At 40.9% G+C, this 23,094-nt stretch overlaps 1 long non-coding RNA gene across 6 annotated transcripts; it reads left to right on the top strand.

Moving 5' to 3' along the window:
- The first annotated feature begins 974 nt into the window (after window positions 1-974).
- LOC127391537 (uncharacterized) lies at window positions 975-22,716 on the top strand. 6 transcript variants are annotated; one of them, XR_007891056.1, is made up of 4 exons: window positions 975-1,510; window positions 8,775-8,876; window positions 14,148-15,853; window positions 17,876-22,716. It is a non-coding gene; the product is annotated as an uncharacterized LOC127391537 (long non-coding RNA). The 6 variants fall into 6 exon arrangements; XR_007891073.1 differs by having other exon boundaries at window positions 8,775-14,222; window positions 14,317-15,853; XR_007891053.1 differs by having other exon boundaries at window positions 8,775-15,125; window positions 15,621-15,853.
- Window positions 22,717-23,094: the final 378 nt, after the last annotated feature.

Below are 23,094 nucleotides of genomic sequence, written 5' to 3'. Positions count from 1 at the left end.
TGAGGAGAAGTCTGAGAACTAAATAGTCTAGAACTATTTCAAAGAGGTTTCTCATGCATTCATTCCTTATCCTGCTCTGGCTGAGGCAGGAAGATACTTGCACTCTTGACTAAGTCAGGGATGAGCAGTTCTAAAGCAGTCGATTCATGCAGCTGATGTAGCCATTTATCTAGAACAAAGGCCACCCTCCAATCCCCTTTGTGGCAAGGGAAGTTCAGCTTTCTGTGGGACAGCTGTGGTCAGTCACTCCATGCGTTCTCCCATGAGCTTCATGAGCACACTGCCCTTGCCTGTCTCTTCAAAGACTTTTTCAGCTGTTGGTGTTCAGTGATCAGTTACACTCAGGATCTGTGTAAAACACTGCTTTGAACAATTATCAGAATGCCTCTATTTATGTTGTCTGTAATCCATACATCTTAATTTCCATCAACTTTTCCTCATAATTGCCCTACCTGGTAAGTGATTCACCTTTTGGTTGGGTTGAGCTCTGAGTATTCCCATTCCCATGTATCCTCTTGCTGAACTGGACTGTCAGAACTGTTTTTCTTAATCCCCTTTGCTCTCCAGCAAGCTATGCTTCATGCCACCATAAATGGTGGAATGAATGGAGCTGGAGGATTTTTCCAGTTTAAAGGGACACCGTCAACTTGAAAATCAGTCATTTCCAAAGTAAAATTAATAAAAAAGTAATATATCTGTTCCTGATACTTCCTGATCAGGATTTTGTAATCCAAGATACAGAACACTCAAATTGGATGAGAAGATTTTATGATTGAAAAAGCAATGAAAATGTATGTCAAATGCAAAGAATACTTAATAGATAATTAAAATTCTCCTCATGGCTATGTTAGTAATACTGGGTGGGTTTTGTCATATTAGGTAAATGGAAAACATCCATGGAAAAGAGAACAACTGTGCAGTTGGCAACCTTCCTCTATTTCACTGTATCAATAAACAAGCTTTTGCAATAAAATTAATCCAAATTCTGCAGCAGTATTGCTGCAGACTAGAATTTCAATGGAATTTTTGAATTTTTTTTTTTTTTTTAAATCAGACTTCATAAGTAAGGGAGAATAAGACAGCATGTGTTATGTGAATGCTGTAGCTTTTCTTTCTGACGTGAACCTTTGCCAAAGTACCCTTCAGGCTCAACAGAAAATCTTCCACATTGTAAAATCAATCATCTGCATAAGATGTTTCTCAACTCTTTCTCAATGCTATTGAGTAACACTAGTTAAACATTGTCTGCCTGGTTAATTATATTTTGGTTTATACTTTGTCATAATTGCAATTGTCACAGAGTAGTTTACGTAGAAAATTGAAAAAAATATCACTGAAAGAAGATGAAGACAGGGTATTAGGGCAAAAGGTAGATGTGCACAACACTAGACTTCTGGAGTACATTGCTTCAGCAAATTCATGACCATGGACAGGAGATACCATTGAAAGCCAACAGACTATCTACATCCAAGCTGTCACTTTTTACTACGTGAGAACAAGAGACAATTTGGTAAGTTCTTGTTTTGCTGCCTCCCCCTTTTTCACACTCCTCAGTTACTATTTCAGCATCTAATAAGATTTTCCAAATAATATTTGATTTATGTTGGTCTCAAATGCATTGTGATACCCCTAGGAAATATAAAAACTGGCAAAAACAGGGTGGTAGTGTTGCCATTCACTGAGATAACAATTTCTGTCCATTTCAGACACTAATTATGTATGTCTGCCTACAGGAGTTTTTCTTGGAGGAAAATCACAGTCTTTCAGACTTTTGCAGGCACAAATTTAAATACAGCTCATCTCCAGAAGGGTCAGGAGGCATTTTCTGGAGTTAAAACTTTAAATTATGACTTTCTACTCCTTTAGAAATCTGTGTAATATACATACTTGCATGAATTTAGAAAATTGCAAGTTCAACCTACAAAAGCATATTTTGGTTTTGATACTTTTGTTTTCATTCAAAGATTCTTGAAAGACCTTTGTTTTCTTTGAAAAAGTTGCAGTTTCAGTGTAAGGGTCTGTCCATAAATGCAAATAAAGTATAAAGCTACCAAATTAAATTCTGACTTTGCTGAAATACTGAAAACCTCATATTTCCATAATTCACTGCATTCTGCAAACACTTATTTTCTTTTGCTATCCATGCCTTTCTTGCATTATTTTTTTTTACTCATTGATACCTGATAATATTGGCTGGCTGCAAAGCTAGAGGGTGCTATGAAGGGGATCGTTATATTCTTGGACATAATACAGAACAGAATGTTTATTTTATTTATTTTATATATGCATCTGCATATAGAAAAAGCACCCAAGAAATCAAGAAAGAGGATTGTGTCTGGTTAAATATTTTTAGGAAAGTTATGTCTTTTCCTTGTTAAATTTGCTAATAAAAGGAACACTCTCTGCTACCAAATGCCAAATGTTTGTACATGTGCAACACAACTTTGGATTCTTCTCACTGCTTATTTCTAGGACTGCCATCCCTTAAATGTAAGAATGTTATTGTTGCTTATGTACAGTAGTTACTGCTGCTTTGCAGTAAGGAATTTGTTGTCTAAATAAGGGAAAGCAAAATTAGTTTCTTTTACTCTAGATTGGGTAAGCACATGCAGAGAACTGGGATTTAAGATTCCTCATCTGATGTATACATGTTTTCTTAGCAGCCAAAGTAAACCATTGCATACTTTTCCAGACCATGTTCCTCAATGCTTAATAACATTATCCTTGGCACAAGCCAGGAGTATTTGAATTAAGATTTACTGTGGAAATCCAAACCAAGTAATTTTGAGTTGGGTAGGTTGGTGACCCGGGTAAGTCTAGCCTAGCTCTTTCAGACCACTCAGCAAAGGAGCTCTGGTTTCTTACCAGGGGAACTGTAAAGGTTCATTTCCTATATGTGAGGGCTTGGATGTCACAGGGGAGTAGTTCTAGAAGCATGTATAGTTTAGTCTGCATTCTCTGTGTAGCAACCACATATTCAAAATTTTGACTGAACATTCTTTTTTGTTTTGGTTTGTCACAATACTCATTTTCTCTGTCTTCAAATTCATGCAAACACATAACGCTGAGTTTAACAAAAGGCTTGGATTTTGTTTGAGTTCCAAACACTGATACAAAGATTGATCGGAAAAAATTGCAAAACTCTGTATTGTGAATTGTTTTCAATGGCTTTAGAGAGAACTAAATAGTGGAAAGTCCCATTTCCAAGTAAAATCAAATTCAAAAGGAACAGGTGAGATGAAAAGAGGAAGAAAGAATTTATGGACAAATGGGGTTTTTCTACTGAATCACTTATAACCTCTGGTATTTCAGCTTGCAATATATATACCTTACACAAATGACAGAAAAAAGGGTGAAGTTTGGAAGGAGCTAGTCTGGAAGACAGGAAGAAAGAGACCGTTCTGTTCAAAGGAGTCATGAAAGAGGAGAGGTGAGAAAATAAATTGGAACATAGTGAAGGACTGCAATTCTTTTTCCTATGTCCACTGGTGCATGCAGGGTAAATAAAAAATCAGCAATGTTCAAACAGCCAGGCAGACATACAAATCCATATTCTATGACAGAAACATAAGGAGGAAGGTGATAATTTCTGGCACAGCCACAGCATGGAAGGTATCTAGCTGAGAAGACACAGCTGGCCACTGAATGCCAGTTAGAAAAATTTGAAGCTTTTGGACAATAGGGCACAGCTGTAAGTAAGCTGTCTCATTTCAACTCTGCCTGTGAAAATACTGTCTAGATGGGAGTGCCATGGGTAAAATGGCTTTTCCTGAATTCTGGCAGGCTAAATCAAGTCCCTGCCATTCTGTTGTTTCCTAACTGACCTAGGAATACATAATTAAGTTCATGCCTGTCTTGGTGAGCATATCATTAGCTATGCCTACAATTCTGAAGCCTACCACAAACCTATGCATCAATACTAAATATAAAAGATACTCTCCAGGTGCAAACTTTTTATGCCCAAGCCATTTTTAGGCAATTTGGGGGGAAGAGCCCAGAAAATTCTGCCACTTAAATTAGTGCTGCCTACTAAAATGGAATAAGGACTGGTCACATGTCGTACTGACAACCTGCATCCCCACATTTTTTCCCAGTATTTGTTGCGCTGTTAATACTGACATCTATAGAACTTTCCATATAATCTTTCTGCAGATCATGACTTGGGAGCAATGCTAGGCAAAAGGACTAGTTGTTTCAAGTCCCCATACAGGTTCAGAAAGTGCAAAACATTCTGAGTTACCTGTCCATGAATCCCCCTCGCTGTTCTGGGATTCTCCCATCACTCTTTCTTTTATAAATGTGTGTCTCCTCCATTCTGTGGGAAGATACACAGTTGGAGTAGCTGGCTGACTGTACACTGATTGTAAGGCACAAAAACCCAGAAGAGTCTATTTTAACCTAAAATTAGAAGTGTCCTCAGTAATGAGGCTGCAATAGAGCATCTCAAATAACAGTAACCATCACTTATGGAATAACAATGGTAGCCCTCAACAGGAAAAAAAAGAAAAAAACATGAAAAAACCCCACAAAAACCCATGCTTTAGTGGCATAACTGCAAAACCACTTAACCTTTATTCATGTTAGTATTCACTCCATTAGTATGGAGATATTTGCTGCCATTGAGAATATACTGCTGAGATCAGTATACATATTGATTCTTCTGTAGTTGCCAAGACTATTCAGAATTTCACCTGGTACCCACGCACAGCTTCTTGACATGGAAACAAAGACACCTTTGTGCGAAACGACAAAGGTGTTGATAAAAAATCATTATGCACTTCCATTTAGTTTTATTCCTGAGACTGATTCAGATCCAAATCTTGAGCTGGTTTCAAAAAAACTCAGCATTGGCATGGAAAGCGTAAGAGCGATGGAAATTCAAGATAACCGTTTGCTGAGGTGCAGAGCTTCAAACAGTACAGTGTATCACCAGGACGACTCAGTGCATTTGGGGAACATACTAGTCTCGTTGTCAGATCCAGTGCTGGGCCACCAGATATTCACTTGATGATGAAAACCACAGCATGTCCAAAGAAATCAAAAGGGGCAGAGGATGAGACCACTATTAGAAGGCAAGTGAGAGTCATTTATGCTGACAGACTCTCTAGCCTTGTCTTTGCAATGGCACATAAAGAGATTAATGAAAAGTCAGATAGCCCTGACCCATGCTCAGCTGTTCTTGGAAAGCTTACTCATAAATCTGTTGGACTGGATACAACTAAAGATAAAAAGACTCCATCAGCAAATGTTACGTCAGCATGAAAGAAACTAAATATTAAGAGAGTCCACCTTCCAAGAAGACATTTTTCATAAAGAAGTAAACCAATAAAAATTAGCTTTTCTAGTAGGGAATAGTATGACAACAAGAGAAGGAAAAATGCTATCACAAAAACATTTTGGCCAAGATGAATTTGCAAATAATTTAAGCAAATAATGCAGTTTCAGTCATAGTGGTGTCAGTTGTGAAGATCATGGGAAGTCCAGCAAATGACTCAAATATAGCTTGTATTGTGCTGAACACATGTTACTGAAACACTCTAATGCCTTGGTTTAAGAATTTATGGATTCCTATATGAAAAACTTACATGACATAATAGGCATCTCTTGACTAATTCAGATTTTGCTTCTTCAGTGAAGCCAACTCTATTTACCCTTGGAAGCCATAAAGCTGCAGAAATTGCACAAGCAATATTGAATAATTTGTTTTCTACCTTGATAGCGAAAAAACCTGGAGGCGATAATGTCTAGCATATGCCTCTGTGAAGACAGGTCCAGGAACACATGCAAAGGCTCAGAATTGAGGTTTGAAGCAACAAGAACTGAAAGAAACATTGCCAAAAGAAAAAGCAGTGACCTGTGCAGAAGCAGTGGGTATCCACATTATTAAGCAAGAGTTTATCCTCTGGCATGAAAACCAAAAGCAATGCAGCCAGTGCTCAAATATCCCAACCAGGAAGGGAAGGCTAAACAAGATCACTGAAGAACATGCCCTGGCATTCATAAATTTGGGATGTAGCCAAAATGTTACCAAAATCGTGGGATTGATTGTGATTGCATTGTTGCCCAGAGGCTATAATCTAATCTAGCAGAAGAATGCCAACAAGAAGGCAACACAAGGTAGTAACGTTAGCAAAGCAGTTCCCACTGCCTTGGGGTTGTTATTACAGAAGTCCCATGGTCCCACATTTTCAGAGAGACGTCAGGATCCATCAAAAGAAGCTGAAGAACCAGATTCACAGAAGTCAGACACTAAAAAGCAATCCTGTGAAGAAACCGTATCTGGACTGACTAAAATGCTTACCCATCAACTTGATCTGAGCAGAGGAGACAGCAGCAGTAGCATATAATTTATTGACAGTCTGATGGATACAGTGCTAAAGTTGTGTCTTAGGATTGTTAAATACAGCAGCCCCAAGTCACTTCTGGCAGAGCCAGGGGGCAAGGAGGATGGCACAGGATCAGTAAATTCTACTGACTCCATGGCCAGATCCAATAAAGGTACTGTAGCAGGAATCAGGGTGGTAGTGGTGAATCAAAATCCTTTGGAAAATATCTGTAACAGCACTGAGCCCTTTTGCAGGGGTGATTGCCTCTTGGGCAGACATGCCTATGCTCTGCTGCTTGGATGGCATTGAGTAGTTAGTGACGAAGTTGACCAAGGCAGAAATTAGAACCGGATTGTACTTAGTTTCTTCGTTGGTTCCCCAAATGCCTTATGGGGAAGAAAGATTTTATTAGTAAAATCTTTTCTGGACATTTCCAGAGTTTCTGGAGGTTTTTTTGTTCTTTAATGTGTAGTCTGTTTTTTAGAAATCTGTGTAGTGACATGAGAAAAATCACAGAGATATAGGGAGAGCATGTTGTGACATAAATTTAGGAACTGAAGGTTACAAGTTATTTATATGATGTGGAAAATAGAAAAAATAGTATCTTATTGGAATTTTCAGATAATGCCAACAAGAAAAAGACAAAAATTACTACCCAGGGCATAGAACATGACCCAGAAAAAAAATCATTTGTAACAGAGGGAGGAATTGCATACAGTATCAGAAGAGACAGAAGAACATAATATTTATAATATAGTTTATAATACCAGGAAAGACTTAATGTAAAGAAATGCAAAGCAGCTGTAAAAAAACCTGAAATACAAATACACAGTGGAAAACAGGAGCCTGGAAGAGACCAAGGAGAGACAGTAAAGATCAAGTGAGATATGTTTTCAATATACTGTTATACAGAGTCAGAGAGGCTACAGGGAAATATGTTTAGACCTGACTTAACAAAGTACAAGAGTACCATAGTCCTCCATTGTACACCCCCAAAAGATTGCTCTTTGAGCAGTAAATCTAGCCCAAAAAAATACTTTAACAGAAAAATATCGAAATAACGGAGCAAACTGAGAAGACAGAAAATTGACAGTTTTCTAGTACTACAAGATGTGATTTTTTTAAAAACAATTAAATATATTTATGTGGGTTATAAGATGTCATGTGAATTGACATATAATGATGTCTGCTTGTGCAAGAGATCTGTAAATATTGAAGCAAGAAGTGAATTTATTTAGAAATGTACTAGAAGACATAACTAAAATAGAGACAAATAAAGTAAAATCCAGTAAGTAGCCACTGTCCTTGCATCAGGATTTATTACTGTGTACTTCATAGCTGATCCTGGCCACTCATTTGCATTCGTAAGAACACTTTACGTAGTCAGTAGATACACATTAAGTTTATGAAGAATGTCAATGAATTGAGAACTCACATGTTTCTCTTCCTTGCAGCCTATTGACTGCATTTTTGCCCAAGTTTGATCATGTTTGCACTAGTGTTAAATCTGGAATCACTCCTTTGATTTCATTTAACAAATTGACCCTTTGCACCCTAAAGGGCTTCTGCGACAGTACTAGGACCATAGTGAGGAGACAGCCTGAGTCTTGGATGAGCTGGGCTGTGTCTTCCCAAATGGTTCAGCTCCCTACCAGGGCAGATTTTGCCAATCCAGTATTTTTCAGCAGGAAACTGTCATGGTTTGTGCCACTAGTCAAGTTGCATTTTCACCAGTGAAGGCCTCAGAGAGGATCTTGCACAATAAATTTGGGAAATTATCTTGTCCAACACAGCTTCTCTGTCCTTAATCTGGTGAAGCCCACCCTTTCCTTGTGTTCATAAGATGCAGTGGTAGAAAGAAAAATGTATCAGATAGCACAATTCCTTTCACTGTGAAGAGGAAAATTTTCATGGAGAGAAGCACCCTGCACAGCTGGAGGACCACACAGATCTACCTCATTGCATAGCAATGCATAGCACAGCAATCATCTCTTTTCAGTGCACGATGTAGTTAAAACAGGGAGGTCTAAGTAAAGCTTGCTTTAAATGTAGAAATAGTATCAAAAGCAGGGGGAAGTGGAAGGATTGGTTTACTCTGTGGCTGTCATGTGGAGAGAGACTCCTCAGATTGTAGGTTACTTCATTGGAAATATACCTTCAATTTCCTTCCAAATGGACAAGTAAAAGCTATCAAGAGCCTGTGGGAACATCCAATTGGAGTAGTTATAAAAGACCACAACAATCACAAAGTGACTATTGGAGGCAAAGGGAACCAAGCTAATCTTTTTATCTGGTAACCAGACATCTAACTCCTGCATGTAAGTACAAATAAGTTCTTTATGGGAATCCAGAGATCTCAGAGCAAGTACAGACTTCCCCATTGATGCCATTAGCTGATGTAAGGTCTTTCATGAAGTCATGCTGTACTTGAACTTGTGCTTGTTTCAGGAGATGCTGAGTGTGCCACTGACAGAATGGAAAACTCTGTGTTAAAGTTAAGTTAAAATAAAGTTCTTGCTCCTGGACTCTGAGGAAATAAAAGTCTCTGAAGTGAGTATGTTGTTTTTCTCTGCAACTAGGAAAACGATGCTGTACACCAGTTGGGATGTAGTATTTCTGCCAACTCTGTCTGCACATATTTTAAAGTTCCTTGCATAAAGACCCTTGCATCAAGGGTCTAAAGTTTGAATTGTTTGCTCTTATCAGGTGGAGAAGGAATTCTCCTCAATAGCTTTAGATTCTCCTGTGAACAGACAGGTAGGGAACATAGCTACAGCGGTAGCCAAGGCAGATAGAAGAGACTATGTCTAACAATTTGCAACAATTGGAAAACTAAGAGATTGTCAATATCTGCATTTGTGATTTTTCTTTTTTACTACTTCTTCTTGCTGCTTTCTCATCACCTGAATACTTCCCCATCTAGTTGCCTAGTTTTTTATTTCCAGCTAATCTCATAAATATTGAATATCCATTATTGGTACAATTATACCGCAATACAAGCCAGCGAGAGGAATTTATTTATCTACTGATGTCAGTAAATCAAGGCTCTGGTTGCTCAGACTGCCTTACTACACATATGTTGGGAGAAGCAGGAGGGTGCCTATTACCTTACTCACACTGTTGGAAAACTGTGTTCAGCTAGATCACCATCAGGCTATATCTCTAGAGCTGGCTGTTGGTTTCCAAATTAAACTTCTGGGACTCAACATCAAAGTTATTTCCCAGGGCATGTGGTCAGTTTAATTTTGCATTGTAAAATGGCATGAATTTCTAAACACTTGCAGCCAAATTTTCAGTGGAGGTATAAATTAGCTGGTAGACTGTTATCATGAGTGCTAGGGGATTTATTTGTCTGCCTTCAGTTGTAGCAGCAGCAAACTTAAATTTGAAAATCCCGGCTGAGCTCCATCCATTGCAGTGGTGCTTTAAACACATCAGTCTAATTCACTGTTCTCAATCAGCAGCCAGAAGACTCCTTTGTAACACAAATTAATTCCAGCTTTTGGTTTCCCATTGAGGATATTATTTCAGATTATATTTCCTCAGGTATGTTAGTATGCATTTTCCAAGCTGAATCCTGATTTATTTTCAGGCCACATTTCAAATGTCTGTGTGTTATTTCTCTGTCATCTTTCATTTGCAGTTGTTCATCTCGTATGTATATTTTCTTAAACTTTAGTTTGTGTATAAACGGATTTAAAACATTACTGCACACCTTTCCAAGTTTAGCATGTTCTTGGCTAACACTCCTTTCTGTTTCTAGGCACAGAATCAAAGAAGATAAATTTAAAGGAAACCTGAAGAGGTCTCCTAGTCTATTTTCCTGCTCCATCATACCATCAGCACTAAATTGTTCCTAGCAAACATTGCCTGGTGTCTGCTTAAAAGTCTCCAAAATTCCATTATTTCTCTAGACAATGTATGCTGTCCTGTTCTACTAAACAATCTTACCAACAGAAAAAGCGTCACAGTGTTTAGTCTAACTTGCCCCTGAAAGACTTGCAATGGCTGAATAATACGCATGTTGGTCCTTCATTTAACCAGTTTTCATTCCAGATTGACCTTAAATCCATGCCCCCTTACAGATATGCTTTTGGTTAATTTTCAGAGAGGGTGAAAGAAAGGAATAGTACCCTTTCCTTAGCTGTCTTATAATTACATTTGGTTTGTTTTCTAAGTTTAGCTTGAGTGATCCATAACAGAAGAGATCTCAAGGAACCCCTTTGACTTGCCATTAAAAAAAAAAAAAAAGTCACAGCAACTACAATAGCTAATAGCCACACAAAGACATATTAGGAAACATTTTACACAAAAGATGAGAGCAGATTCTAAGAAATCTCACTTGCATTTGGCAGTGTAGTTGTTGTAGATCAATTGTTGCATTTCTATTTTCAAGTAGCAGTTCACTGCCAGCGAAGGCAGTCAGCCTGGCAGGCACAGGGACTGCAGCCTGCAGCCCTCAGGACCAAATACCTTTCAGAAAACAGTGGGGTTTACATTAATCTGACTGTTCCTCCAGACCCCTCAGTGGGGGCACACATAGGCTAATAAATTCATTATTATTGCCTTCATGCCCTTTCCTTCCTGGTCTTTTGACCCCAGACCACTATGAAGAATTAAAAATATTTTTGTGTCTGCAGCCACTGGTCACTGAGCATGTTACTGCAACCATCTTTTCACTTCATGTGGCTCACTGAATAGCCATTGGTTGGTAACTATGGGCTGCAATTGGATCATCCAGTCTCTCACAGACCAATTCAGCACTCAGAGAGACAGAAAAATCTTTCTATTGACTTTAAAAAGCATTAGCTTGGGCTTTTTCTCATATTCTTCACCTTCTATCACAATATTCTGAGCCACTTAGCTGTTACTTGCTACCTTTTAGAGTCTATCACTTAGCCACAAGTGAAGCGAAAGACTACCCCTAAAAAATGCCTGAAAATTACATTTTAATTTTGTCTTAATCCATAAATATTTCACATTGGTGTGTTGCTGAAGACAGTCAGGCTCCAGACATGCCAGAAGTTTTTAGCAACATTACGTTAGCGCAGGTCAAAGCTGACCCCTGGAGGACTAGTAAATGCTCGCATGACAGTGTGCTGGGGTTACAGTTGTGCTGGGTCTTTACAGAGAGATTCCACTGCCTTAAACCAAGTGTCTTACAGGTTCAGATTACTAAATGCTTTTTAGGAGTTCATGAACAGGGAACCAGGGTTGGCAGTGAGCCAGCGAAGGGCAGGATGGTCTTAGCACTAGTTCTCTCACGGAGGTCAAGCTTTGCTTAGCCTGCTTACCCTGTTCTCTGTTTTGGCCACTTCCCAATCTCTCTTTTGGTAAAGATGGTGGAAAGGACAGTGGGAAAGTGCATGCATCAGCTGATCTCAGAATGGCCAGTCTCTGCCTGTGTTCAATTTCTCTTCTACCACTGTTTACTCCCTTTTCTTACTTTATTCCATTCAGGCCCTTCTTTCTCCCTACCTTTTCCACTCACTTTCTTCAACCCATTTCCCTTTTGACTCTCATCTGCTCTTCCACTGATTTATTTGGTTGGTTGTTACAATCTACTTATTTACAAGTTATTATTTCAGTTGCAGGAGCACCAATGGGTCTGAACTGAGACTGAGTTCCCGTTGTACAATTTAAATGCATAGCAAGAGACAGTCCCCATCCTGAAGATTTCTCACTCTGAGTGGGCAAGACAAGAGAAGTAAAATTACTTTCCCAAGGTCCTACAGCAGGTCAGTGGCAGAGCAGAAATTAGCACTAAAGTCTCTCAGCTTGGTCTTCTGAGTCTCAGCCTAGACCCTGTCTGTTGTATCTGTTACTTTTCTCCCTCTCTTTCTACATATTTTGTTCCTGGCAGTCTTGATCATCTGCCTGTGCTGGATTGACCTTGGGAATGGTAGGCAGAGTTTTTTCCTGATTGTGGTGTGGATGTTGTTTCCCCACACTTTTTCCAAGAACTCCATCCCCAAAGCCAAGGCATCTCCAGGGATTTGTGTATAAAAGTGCTATGCTGTGTCTGCTTTTGCTTCAAAGCCTTGATACACCTGATGCACTGTATTGGCAAGGCTGAGCCTGTTCTCAAAGGCAAACTTGTCCACTGCTTTTCAAGCATGCTCCTAAACTTTTAGGACTCCCTGGAGGAGGAGGAGGAGTCTGAATGCTTTCTGTTTCTTAAGGTGTGTCATAGCTCCTTTATGTAAGACATATGAGACAGGGACAAGGAGAAACAATACAACCTATACTGTTTACATACCTTGGGTTCTGTTTGCTTAACCACAGAGTAGACACTCTGAGCCTTGGTTGCAACTGGTCTTGTGGATAGAAAGTCAGTGAGCCTGGCCTGCTTCACCCTGCTCCTCACCTCACAGAGCAGCTATAGCACCAGCCATTTGTCCACTTACTACAGCAACTGGGAAAACTTGGGAATTTAACACATTTCTGGAAAAAATTGCTTTGGAGCTGTTTCCCTTGGAGAATGAGGGATGAAATTATCTTCTTAATTTCTTTCACCTTTCCTTTGCCACCTCAGCTTCTGTGGAAACTCTGTAAGGATACTTTCAGAAGCTCATATGTGAAATAACCAGGGAGGGCCATGAAGAAAAGCACCTTTACAAGACTAATCCTGAGAGACTTTTCTCCACTCCCTTCTTCTTTTTCCTAAATATCCTCCTTATTGCATATAAACATAGGGTGTTATTACTTCAACAGTCACCAGGTAAAAATGCTTGTGTTTTCAGTCACCTGAACAAATACTTATTTAAATGGTCCTTTTCCAGCCCCATGGAGACAAAGGTGAATTTATAATCAGTAACTTTTCCAAAGTCAGTCTGGGCCATATTAGCATCTAAGAAAGCAAAACAAAGGAAAAACCCAAACCCAGCACACAAGCTTAATTGAGTGGCTAACAGAAGGCAGAAGATTAAGGAAGAATCTCAGTGGACAGTTTCCTCTCCATAGAAAACCCTGAGCTTGGACACATGTTGACAAGCCAAAAGCTAGGGTTGTATTATTATAGGTGCTGCTGTCAGTAGATTTATTTTGTGCGTCTCTTCACAGATTATCTCCAGTTCGATGATTTTATATTCTGATGCAGGGTGCATTTTGTATTTTGATTGCTATGTGTTGGAGAAATTCATTAGGCTTTCAGAAGGATATTCCATAGCTGTAAGCCTTTAAAATCACCATGTGTTTCTTGTTTCTCTATGGCATTCCGCTTGCATCTGCTTCTTATGTGGGACTTCCAGATCAGCCACATTTCAGTGGACTGCTTGTCTCCCAGTGGTGGAGCACATGGCTGATAATACAGGGACATGTAAGCATTCATGGTGCTTTTCTTTTTGAAAGCACGTGCCTAGTATTTAACACAGTCGATACTTTTAGGGACAAAAACAAGACAGAATTGTCCTCCGTACCCAAGAAGAAGGGAAAATATTGGAGCGTTTGTGCTTGTGGAAACTTTGCTTTTAAGGTTCATAGAAAATACACTTGAAATTTATCCTACTAAGGCAACGATGAGGATTCACAAAGAATGTTGATTATGTTTGCTGGTTTATTTGCTACTAAAAATCCTGAATCTGTCCCAGTGGCTACAGAATCAGTTCATTCCTGCTTCACAATAAAATATTTTACTGAGGGCTGCAGCAGGCAAGCAGGATGAAGACTGGAGAGAAATGCTGCAAGAATATATGTGTTATAATATTTTTCTTTTCTGAACTCATTGCAAAGGAGAAAGGAGAAAAGCCTAAGACATGGTCAGGGATTCCTTAAATTCCTTCAACACCATGCAGCTGCCTAAATGCCTTTCCCTCTACCAAGTATTTTCCCACAGGTCACTAAGCATTTGAACATCTGCTGCTGGATAGATGTACTTCACTCCTTTCCATGACCATGGTGAGTGCATTGAACGCCAGTTAAGCTTTATTAGTTTGCACAGGAGCTCTCTGTGTAGTTCAGCTGCAGAGTTCAGTCTAATCTCTGTTTTCAGAGAACACTTCCTAGGTGAGGCTCCCCACACAGAAGCCAGAAAAGGAGTTTATTTCCTTGCTTCATGACGGGCACTTGGATGAAATAGTGAACATCCAGGGTCAGATCTCTCTTCAGCCCAAAAGTGTGTGTACTCATATCTCCAAAGCAGATTGTGAATATTCGGGTCAACAACTTCAGAAGAAGTGACTATAACAGCCTCCCTTCCACAGGTAGCTCTGTGCGTGGATTTTCAGCTCAAAGGTGTTAATCATACTTAGCACGGAGACCAGGGACTGAACCTGGCATAGGCTATTCCTCTTGCAGAAGGCTGTACCTTAAAAGCAAGAGTTTTCTTGGCTCAGACACAAAGCTCCAGAAGACAGCTTATTGGTGGGAAGGCCAAAGAGGGATGGACGCTCTCCTATACAAGATTAATGTTTTTCTATCACCCATTTCTTGGTGACTACATAGGTTCATCCCTTAGTTTTTTGAGATGCCATGTTTTGGTATGACTGACTCTCCACATAGGTTATTTTCTGGGTGCCTTGCTTGATCAAGGACTTTGAACTCCATTGAACAGTTTGGGTACATAAAAGCTAAGAATCCTTTCATGGATCTAGCATGAAAACCTTCCTCACAGCACTGGGCAGACATGCTAGAAGAACTCCACAGAGTTATTGGGACAGCTGTTCTCCCTGCCTTCCCTTTACAGCAATTTCCAATTTTATGCAAGAGGGATGGTGGGTGTATATTCTACTGTTTCCAAAGTGAAGACATTGACTGAGACAGAGACTCAGCTGTGTCAAGCAATAACACTTCACAGAAATGGTGAGTCAGTTCATATTCACTAAGGAACTGCCATGGTTTCAGTCTTCTTACTGCTTATTAATGTTATTCAAAGATTTAAAAAATCCCAGTATCATGCTTTCTAAACGGGAAAACTGCAGTGTTTTAGTAACTCAGAATCATAACAAGGCATAACTGTACCCATTTTGTTTCCCCACTTAAAATTTTGCACCGCATGACAGAGCAAGAGGCGCCATCAAATGGGCTCAGTGTCCCTGTTCACAAATAAAGCGTGTACAAAGTGTGTCAGCATTTCAACTGGGGCCCTTCTCCTGAAGGCTGTTAATTAGTGCAGAATGCAGACTTCAGTTCTTCTGCCAGGGTAGATGAAAATGATTTTGGAAGACAGCCCAGACAGAGGAATTTGTCATAGGTTAGAACCGTTCCAGCTCTAAGAACCAAGTGTACAGCTTATGCAAATCACTTTGCTAAACACAGATTCTGTGTTAATTTTTTTAATGCTTTTTCTTTGACTAGCAACAAGAGCTCACTTGCCAGATCTTGTCTGAAATCAAAAAGAAGTGATTCCTTCTCTGCACACAAAAAAAGAAAAATGTTTCTAGTCTAACACATGTCAAAAAAGAGCTGGAGTGTAAGAATAAGGCAAATGTTCAAAGGAAGCAGGAATGGAAAAGCCTGATGACATCACCGCTCCATCTGCCCAGGGCTGTCAGATTCCTCAGTACAATGTGCTCTAAAGTACATTGAAGGTGAGGCTGGAAGAAGCACTGAGCAATGTCTCAGAATGCACTGAAGAAATAGCTCTACAAATTGAATGTAAGACCATTTTCCTGATTACTGGCAGATGCCATCACCATTCTTTCTGACAGATCTATTCATAGCACATAAATCTGCATACAGGTAGGTCTGGCATCTGTTTCACACTATTAATGCTGAATTTTTTTCAACTGTTACCAAGTTTTTTTATGCTTTAAAATTTGCCAAAGCAACATTTGAAATGACAAAAATTAGCAAGCATGCTAAGCATTCAAGAATTTAAGAATTTAAGCAAAGCTTGAATGTGAATTGCCCAGTTTTACATTTTAAGTTTTCCAAGTGTGGGTACATACTTACACCACAGATGAGGTTCAACTCCAAAAGCAGGACCTCATATACCTTGTTTAACCACATAATCACTATGCCCTTCTTTTAGAAGTTCCTGAAAGTGCTTTAAAATGGCAGTACTCTGCAGGGACTGGCTATCGCTAGTGTTCAGGTCAGTACAGAGCATCAGAGAGACTTGCAGTGTGATCATTTCCAGTATAAAGTTTCTGCTTATTGTCCCAGCCTTTTTCTGTATTCTCCACTCAAATTCAGTGGCCTCCTGAGCAGATAAAATCTGTTTATACAGGACCTGGACATAGGAATCAAGTCATATTTGCTCCTTGTGTGGCTACTGTAAAGCTAATCAATAGAATTATAGAATAGTTTGGGTTGAAGGGGACCTTTAAAAGTCATCTAGTCCAACCACCCTTCAATAAGCAGGGACATCTTCAACCAGACCAGATTGCTCAAAGCCCTCTCCAGCCTGACCTTGAGTGTTTCAAGGGTTGAGGCATCTACCACCTCTCTGGGCAACCTGGGCACCCTCATTGTAAAAAATTTCTTCCTTGTATCTACTCTGAATCTACCCTCTTTTAGTTTAAAACCATTACTCCTTGTCCCATCACCAAGGGGGAAAACAGCGGGAGTGGTTGGAGCCCTCCTGCATGTGGCAGGAAGGCTGCAGAGAGGTGGGCCAGCATACCAAGCCACTGCATCAGCACCCAGCCCAGCCCTAGCCAGGAGTCCTCCCCAACCCAGACAGGGCCCAGAGCTGCAGGGAGTCCTGGGGAATTTAAATCTAAACCCAAGGTGAGTCTGGGAAAAAAAAATAAATAGTAGCCATACAGGTCAAACTGGGAATATTTTGCATGTTTATAGGTGGTTGCAATGACAAAAATCCCACCAGATGGTGCCAGCACTTCCCTTAATGAAAAAATTAAACATAATTCAAGAGAACAGGCACTGAGTATTCATCAAAGTGAAACTGGATAAAGGCTTTAGGCTTTGCAGCCTGGCTAGTTCAGTAGAGGCCACAAAGTGATGACACTGGTGTGTATAATACCAGCATAAATACAAAAAAAATGTATATTCACCTTTTTAAAAAAATAAATAATTTCAGAAATATGTCTTTGGCTGTTTTAAAAACAACTTCTTTTTTCCTTTTTCCTTTTTTCTTTCTTTTTTTTTTTTTTTAAATCCACAGCTTTTTTTTCAGGAGGGTGCCAAATTTAGTAAAAGCAGAATACAGATCCAGCTTTGAAGCAGAGATACTGCTGCTGAAAATAGGGTTGTCACCATAAGCATTATGCCATGAACACATAAAGGCTTCAGCAAAAAAAAATCACCGAGATTAAATCTTTGACTTAACCATGGTCAGAAAATACGTTTTTAAAGTTGATACCTTTATACTAGATGCTGTTTAGCATTTAAAGCTCTAATAAGTAATGTTGCTTGACTATTGCAGGATTGTTGTTTGTTTGCTCGCTTTTTCTCAAGTCCAACACCAGCAAAATTTCATAAATGCCCTTTTTATACTCTTGTAAAGGCAATGGGAAAAGAAAGAACTTTTTTCAGATTTAGTCACAGATGAGGCTTTAGAGGAATATTGTCTTTGTTTCTCTGCTTCCTATGGTGTTTTCTACCAGAAAGGTTAAGCTTTTCCTACTTTCCTTCTTCATCCTTCACAGATCAGCAGAGTTCTGAAGCAAAACCTCCAGCTACATCAGTGAGGCCACATTTTGTCTCAAGGTCCTATTAGAGGAACATGTGAACTTGTCTCATCCCTTACTGCATTTAAGCCATTTCAGCTGATTGAACTTACAGGCATTTCAGATGAAGAAAACAGGTACTGACTGCTGCTGAAGACTTAAAAAAAAAAAAACAACCAAAAAAACCAAACCAAAACAAAAAAAGACAACAGTTGCTGGCTTTTGCAAAGGAAACATGTTGGTCAGAGAATAAGCTGCATTCCCAGTAAAATCTTTGAAGCTGACACAAAGCATTTCTAGGAATTATGCATGTTTCTTTCTATCTCAATTCAATGCGTTTCTCTCTCTCTCTCCCCCACCTGCCCAAATCTTTAGCTTCAGTTTGACAGAGTGGCTGAGAACAGCCACTGACATCCTTACCCAGACATATAAATGTAAAAAAACCCTGAGGCCCAACTGTATCTGTCATTTGTACCAACAGTTGTGGGCTGCAAAGGCTGAAAACAATTCTCCCCCCTCCTGTGCTAGGACCGTGCAGTCATTGTTGTTCCCGCTGTTGTGTCCTACAGTGGTGCCCCCAGGATCCCCTGCATGGGGAGCAGAGAGACAGGGAGCAAAACCCAGCCTGAACTGTGAGCTGCTCACAAATCAGTTGAGCAGATAAACAAGAGGGACAGGGTATTTGTTATTTCTATTTTGTGGTCAGGGGTAGTGGCACCAAAGGCACCCAGAAAGCCTCTGGCAGAGCCAGGAGCTGATCCCAGAGCTTGTAGGTCCCAGGAATGAGACTTTGGTCTCTCCTGGAACAGCTCCTGCCTCTCCAATCTATGGCTGCTAATCCTGTTAGCACTTCCCAGGGACTTGGGCCTGGCGAGTAGACACTTCTGCAGGAGGTTGGCCGTGACACGAGGCACTTCACGGTGGCTGCCAGCCACCTCTGTCTGGCAGCTCTCTGGAGTTCCCTCAGCCTGGGGAAGGGTATCTGCCTGAGGGTTGGAGCAGGGCCAGTCCTCTGGAGCAGCAGCTTCTGTGCAACAAGAGCTGCTACCATGTCCCCCATGTCCTCAAGGAGAGCATATGCTTATCTTCAGTTCCTAGCCAGGGCAGCTCAGCTGCCTCTCGCCACCAGTTTGCACAGTGTGATCAAACTTTACAACTCCACCTGAGTAGGTGGCTCCTCTCCTCTCCTGCCCCTGCTCAGGGGGGCCCCTGCAAACTGTTGTTTGCAGTGAGCTCTCCTTTCCCCCTTCCCAACTCCTGCACCTTCCCTTGCATTATCTCACTTCTTCATCACCGGTCTCCCTTGCCTCATAATCCCTTCCATTTAGCATGCACTGGCATTTTGGGCACTGTCGTGGTTATTTTGTGTGTATGCTGATGTGACTGGGGGCAGAGTGCAGATTCACTGCCTTGTGCTCCTTGCCTTGTCCATGTCTGCAAGCTATCCAGTGCTGGAGAGCTCTGCTCTACTGCTGCAGTTCTAAAATAATGTCACTTTGTGGCCATTTCTTAATAAATAGCTGCTGGTTTGGGGGGAAAACAGTCCATTCTCTGAAAGGATTGTCTGCGCTACAGAGTCCATCTCACACAACAACAGTAAGATGCCTAAGAGAAACCAGAAAGATGCCTCAGGTTCAACAGATTCAAATTTTGAAGGGAATTTCAAGACTAGTAAACTCCATGAACATGCAGAGCAAAGCTCTTTGCAAGCAATGTGCACTGCTTCCTGTGTAAGCTATGCACATTCAGCACAAGAAAAACACTCTGAAATGTCATCATTCACAGCACTCAGAAGATGAACCAGAACTTCTCAGGAGCTAACAACAGCAAAAGCAGCACAAGTTTGGAGTGTGTTTACAGCTTCTGTAATAGGTAAAACCTACTTTTCTGTTGTATTCATAACCTTACTTCACTACAGGGCAGCTGAGGTACTCAGAAAACGGGCTGGGAAGTCATCTCCCAGCACATGGCAGGATCACTTGGGGATATACTGCAATGGGCTCAGGGTGGTTTTGTTGCTTCATGGCTTTAGACTCCATCCCTGCTCCTTCTGTGGTCTGTGATGCAGCTCTCACTTCCATGGTTCAGAACTGGATGTCCCATGTGACAGGCATACAAAATTGTATTACTGGCAGATACAAACACACAGAAATTGCACAGTGAATCATTTTAAGTGTGTGTTGTTATGCACCCTGTTTCCAAGAGGACCAGTAGAAATGAGGACCTTAAATCAGATTGTAACCGTTCCACGTCTTAAGGCAAGGAGTAGCAAGCATGTAAGGTATCATGTCTTCACCACTTCTCCTGGTTGTGGAAAAAAAATATATATGTGTTACTGCTCACATTCATAATGCTGAGAAGATCTGACCATGGCAGCAATTAAAGACTTGACTAAGCACTTAAGCACACGTTGAATTTCATTAATTAAGGTGTTTAATTGCCATTGTTTTCTGTGGACTGGATTATCTTTTAAAACTTTGGAGTGCTCTGACAAACTGAGGGACTCAAATAGCACCATTAATGTTTCAAAAAGGTAGACAGTAAGAGAACTTAACTTGCAGTCCTAGTGAATCCACTATTCCTAAAGAAGCGATGACTGCAAGTTAATCACAGCGCTGTGATTAACTGCATGGGTTGCACTGCATAGTCTGTCTTGTGACAGTTGGAAGAACAGTCTTTTCCCTTGATAACTTCTGAGTGTCAGGTTCAGGGAGGCTGTGTAGATTGGTGGCCATGCCTTCTCTCTTGACTGAGATAAGCTACCATCTGGTAATGCTTCAGAGAAGAACCTTTCCTTATTGTCACTTCCTTTGTCTGATGGTCTGTAACATCTGACCTCTGCTTCACAGGTCATGGCCTTCACCTCCTTTCTTTCCAGTAGGAATAATGACAGTAGGAATAATGACAGCAGGGTTAAGTTTATATGATACCTCTTGTAAGTGCTACTTGTGAGCACTGGGGTTTTGCAGCAATCCTTCTTTCTTTGATGCTAAAGTTTCTGTTTTGACCTCCTTGCAACATTAAATCAGTCTGCCCTATCTGCCACCAATCTGGTCCCCTGGTTTGCAGGGGTCTGCACTTTTTTGTCTCTTCTGCCTTATGGTCTATGAAAACCCTGAGCTGAAGGTGCATCTCAGTTATCCTTGCAAGTGTGTTTTTTTTTTTTCTTTTCCATTAATGAGAGACTTCAGTTACCTCATTCATTTATATAGCTCTTGTTCTATGTGTAACTGGTGGGATAAAGGGCCATCAACCACTAAAGCAAGGCATAGTCTCAGCCCCAAAGCACTTCCTCTCTGATGTCAAACGGGACATTTTTCGTTTTTGTTTATTAAAGGACTGAATTCCATGGCAAGATTCCCATCAGCTATTGTGAGAACACTGTTTCATGTTAAGTGACTTCCCTAAATTAATTGCCAAATGTTCTGGCAAGACAAGTATGAAGCCCTAAATTCCTAGATGTCTGTCCTGGCTTGGGATGGAAGCTGTCCCTGTCCAATGATCCGATTCTGCCCTCTGTGGCCATTCAGATGTGTTTCTGAAGAATTCGGACAGACGCTGGTGCTTTGCTCCCCTGGAAATCATTTCAGGACATCTGATTGCTTTTAGGTCCCTTAACTGCCGTGAGAGTGGCAAGAAGAGATGCTGAATGCGTTGGTGGTTTGATGATAAACATGCTAGCACCCTGGGAACCAAACTGTGTGGGTTTCACAGCAACTCTCCTGCCAGTCACTGGCACTGTCGGCAATCACAGAGCATAAGCAATGTTTGGCTCACAAGCTCTGCAAGTGTGTGGCTTCACTGTGTGGCCAGCAACAAGGCAGTGATTATGCAGGGAAGGCTGAGCAATCTGAATCCCTAGCTCTGGGAGAAACCAAGGCAGGAGAGGTGAGAGCAACCATCCCTAGGTCACCTTGGGAGGGAGGCACAGGCCCAGGCCTTCCTCAGCTGGTCACAGAACAGGGACCTTCAGGCATCCACTACCTGCCCTTGTGTCCGATGTTTTCCCAGGACACCTGTGGCTCTCTGAGGTGTGGTTAGCTGTCACCTCTCATTCATGTGCAGATCTTGGTATGCAGTCTCTGGCTGGGGAAGGCTGGGAACTTCCAAGGTAAAATTCACCAAAAATATGTGTTTAAGAAGTATGGCCAGATAGTGCTGTCACTGTGATCAGGGGCTGCATCAGGTGCAGCAGTTTCCTTTCTAGGCACTTTCAGCCTTGTCAGTCTGACACAGCTATGGAAGTGCCACACAGTCCATTGGGAAGAAAAGAAAGGAAAAGGAAAAGGAAAAGGAAAAGGAAAAGGAAAAGGAAAAGGAAAAGGAAAAGGAAAAGGAAAAGGAAAAGGAAAGGAAAGGAAAGGAAAGGAAAGGAAAGGAAAGAAAAGAAAAGAAAAGAAAAGAAAAGAAAAGAAAAGAAAAGAAAAGAAGGAAAGAAAAGAAAAAAGAAAAGAGAAAAGAAAAGAAAGGAAAAGAAAAGAAAAGAAAAGAAAAGAAAAGAAAAGAAAAGAAAAGAAAAGAAAAGAAAAGAAAAGAAAAGAAAAGAAAAGAAAAGAAAAGAAAAGAAAAGAAAAGATGTTCTCACCACTGTTACTGTCTCTTAGTGGACATTGTACACTTCATTCCCTTCTCTATCATTGCTAGGAGCTGGGCTGGAATGATGCTGCTGTCACCCCTTTGACTGGCGACAGGAAATCTCTTTCACGCATATTTTCTTATTTCAAAAAATATTTTCCAAATTATTACTGAAGAAGCTTTTAAAATTGTAGAGGTTTCAAAATGACACCTTTTCTCGTCGTGTCAACGGATACAAAATGGCTCAAATTAATTGGGGGGGGGGGGGCGGGGCAGAAAAAAATAAATAAGAAAGCAATGATTCCGTTCGTGACGTTTTGAAATACATATATATTTTTTAACCCTGACTAACGGGACCCACCTGGCTCCAGCAGCTTCCCCGGTAGCTCGGCAGAGGGCGGCCACGGCTCGTCGCCGACGCGGGTGGGAGCAGCCCCCGCGGGATGGAGCTGCCCCTGCAGCCCCGGCCGCTTGGTTCTCGCCTTGGTGGGGATGCCAGGAGCCCGGCACCTCTGCTTCCTATTCCTGCCGAAACCGCGGAGTTCCATGTAGATGTAACAGCCTGCAGGCTGGGGTGAGTGCTCAGCGTTGGCATCGCTTGGGGGAGCATCTGGGGGGAGGGG

Source organism: Apus apus, chromosome 1, assembly GCF_020740795.1.
Source record: "Apus apus isolate bApuApu2 chromosome 1, bApuApu2.pri.cur, whole genome shotgun sequence".
Taxonomy (NCBI): domain Eukaryota; kingdom Metazoa; phylum Chordata; class Aves; order Apodiformes; family Apodidae; genus Apus; species Apus apus.
The sequence above is the reverse complement of the archived record's forward strand: the minus strand, read 5'-3'. Positions and strand labels throughout refer to the sequence as shown.